General features: G+C 76.6%; 1 non-coding gene and 1 pseudogene across 1 annotated transcript; both read left to right on the top strand.

Annotated features, from left to right (window-relative positions):
• The first annotated feature begins 958 nt into the window (after positions 1-958).
• LOC141577333 (5.8S ribosomal RNA) lies at positions 959-1111 on the top strand. Its single transcript, XR_012506214.1, has one exon. It is a non-coding gene; the product is annotated as a 5.8S ribosomal RNA (ribosomal RNA).
• Positions 1112-2294: 1183 nt separating this feature from the next.
• The window catches only part of LOC141577325 (28S ribosomal RNA), a 5093-nt pseudogene continuing 4887 nt past the window's right edge, over positions 2295-2500 (top strand).

The raw sequence follows: 2500 nt of genomic DNA on the forward strand, positions 1-2500 counted from the left end.
CGAGCTTCGGGCCTCTTCTCCCCGTCCGGCCGGCTCTCTCCTCTCGCCTCCCGGTTCCCGCCCCACGCGCCCGAGGCGCCCTGCCCGCTTGTGGCCCGCGTCCCATCGTGGGCCCCCCTCGTCCCCCGTGGCGAGAAGGGGGACCCCGGGAACGCGTGTGCGGGTTGGGGGTCCTGCCGGGGGTTGGGGGCGTGGAGGTGGGAAGGAGGGTGGTCTGTCGTCGGGACGCGGGGGGAGGGCCCTCTCCGCCCGGCCTCGTGGGGAGTGAGTGGGCTTAGGATGCCGTCGGCACGCGTTGGCGTGTGGGACTCGGTGGCGTGGGCGGTGGCCGGCCGGTGCCCGGTGTGGCCCCGTGTCGAGGGCCCGCGGCGGCGAGGACCCCCGGCCGTGGCCGGGGTGTGGTGGTCGGCGTCGGGGCGCGGTGGCCGGCGGTTGGGGCTGGTGGGGGGGGGGTCCGTGCCGTCCCCGCCTCGCCCGCCTCGCCCTCTCCAGGTACCTAGCGCGTCCCGGCGCGGAGGTTTAAAGACCCTCGGGGGAGTCGCCCGTCCGCCTTGGGGTCGGGGCGGTCGGGCCCGTGGGGACGTGGGAGGTCCGTCCCTCGTCCCACGGACTCCGCCTCCACCGGGCCGGGGCGCCGCGCCACGTCGCCGACCGCCGCCGCCGCCGCCGTGTCCGTCGGGTGGGGCCTCACCCGGCGGGCCCGTCGGACGGCCGGTGGCCGCGTGGTGGCGCGTCCCCGCGGGAGGCGGGAACCCCCGGGCGCCTGTGGGGTGTCCGAGCCGGCACGCGCGGTGTCGGTGCCGGCTGCGCCCCGTTGTGAAACCTTCCCGACCCTCCGGTCTGATTTCTCTCTGACTCGGCCGGCCCGAGGCGACCCCCCCCTCTCACCCTCCCGGGGTGGGTGGGGGCGGGAGACGTGCCGTGCCACAGAACCGAAGGCAGAAGAAACTTCTCGTACGACTCTTAGCGGTGGATCACTCGGCTCGTGCGTCGATGAAGAACGCAGCTAGCTGCGAGAATTAATGTGAATTGCAGGACACATTGATCATCGACACTTCGAACGCACTTGCGGCCCCGGGTTCCTCCCGGGGCTACGCCTGTCTGAGCGTCGCTTGACGATCAATCGCGCCCCCCCGGGTGTGTGCCCGCGGGGTCGCGCGGCTGGGGGTTTCCTCGCAGGGCCGTGGTGCCCTCCGTCCCCCTAAGTGCAGACACGGCGCCTCTGCCCTCGCGCCGTCTGTCCCTCCTCCGGCCGGTCCCGCCCCCGCGCCCGGGAGGGTGCGGGGGCGGGCGGCGGCGGCGGCAGGCGGCGTCGAGGCCCGGGAGGTGCCGCCCGCGAAAGGGAAGGGAGAAAACGGGGGAGGGGGAGCTCGCGCGTGGCCGAGGCCGCGGCCGCGGCCGCGGCCGCCGCGTTCCCACCGGGAGCCCCTCCTCGCGCCGCAAGCGTTCTCCGGGGCGCGTGCCCGGGTGCGTCGCGGTGGTGCCGGGGTGGGTGGGGGCGGTTAGGGCCTCCGCGCCGCGCCGCCCCCACCCTCCCGTCGCGCCACCGCGGCCCCCGCCTCGCCCCGTCGGGACGGGCGGCTCCTCGCCGTGGCCGAGGCGCGCGCGCGGCCGCGCCCCGGGGATGCGTGCCCCGGCGGCGACCCGCGGGACGCCGCGGCGTCGCCCGCCGCTGCGCGCTTTCCCCCGGGCTGCGTCCGCGGCTGCGCTTCGTGCCCCTGGGCCCCCGGGGCGGCGTTCTTCGGGGGCGCCGCCGCCGGCGTCCGTCGCCCGTCGCCCGTCGTGGGCGTCTCGTGGCCGTGCGGAGGACGGGTGGGAGCGGAGCGGAGCGGCTCGCGCCGGTGCGGTTGGCGTCGCGTGGTGGGGCAAGGGGCCCTGACGGTCGCCGCGGGGCGGCCGCCGGGCTTCTTCGGACCCGCCCGCCTCACGACCGACCGACCGGCGGCTGCCGCCGCCGCCCCCCTCTACCCTCCTCCCCGGCACGACGACGCCTCCGGCCTGGGCCCGGCGTCGCGCGCGCGCGCGGCTTCCCCTCTCGCCGCCTGCCCGTCCCGTGCCACGTCGCCGGCTCGTGCTCCCGTCCCCGTCCCGTCCGCCTCCCTTCTTCCTTCCGCCCTTCCGCCCTCCCGCCCGAACCCCGTGTTCGGGCGTGGGTGGGTGGGTGGGTGGGTCGGTTGAGGGGGAGGGGGACCGGGCGGTCGACCGCGGTTCGGCGCCTCGCTGGCGCGCGGCCCCTCTCCCGCCGTCCCGCCCTCTCCCGCTTCGCGGGCACCTTCTCCGTCCCCTCCGAGCCGCGACCTCAGATCAGACGTGGCGACCCGCTGAATTTAAGCATATTAGTCAGCGGAGGAAAAGAAACTAACCAGGATTCCCTCAGTAACGGCGAGTGAACAGGGAAGAGCCCAGCGCCGAATCCCCGCCCCGCGGTGGGGCGCGGGACATGTGGCGTACGGAAGCCCCACTCCCCGGCGCCGCTCGTGGGGGGCCCAAGTCCTTCTGA

Source organism: Camelus bactrianus, chromosome 3 (genome assembly GCF_048773025.1).
Source record: "Camelus bactrianus isolate YW-2024 breed Bactrian camel chromosome 3, ASM4877302v1, whole genome shotgun sequence".
NCBI lineage: Eukaryota > Metazoa > Chordata > Mammalia > Artiodactyla > Camelidae > Camelus > Camelus bactrianus.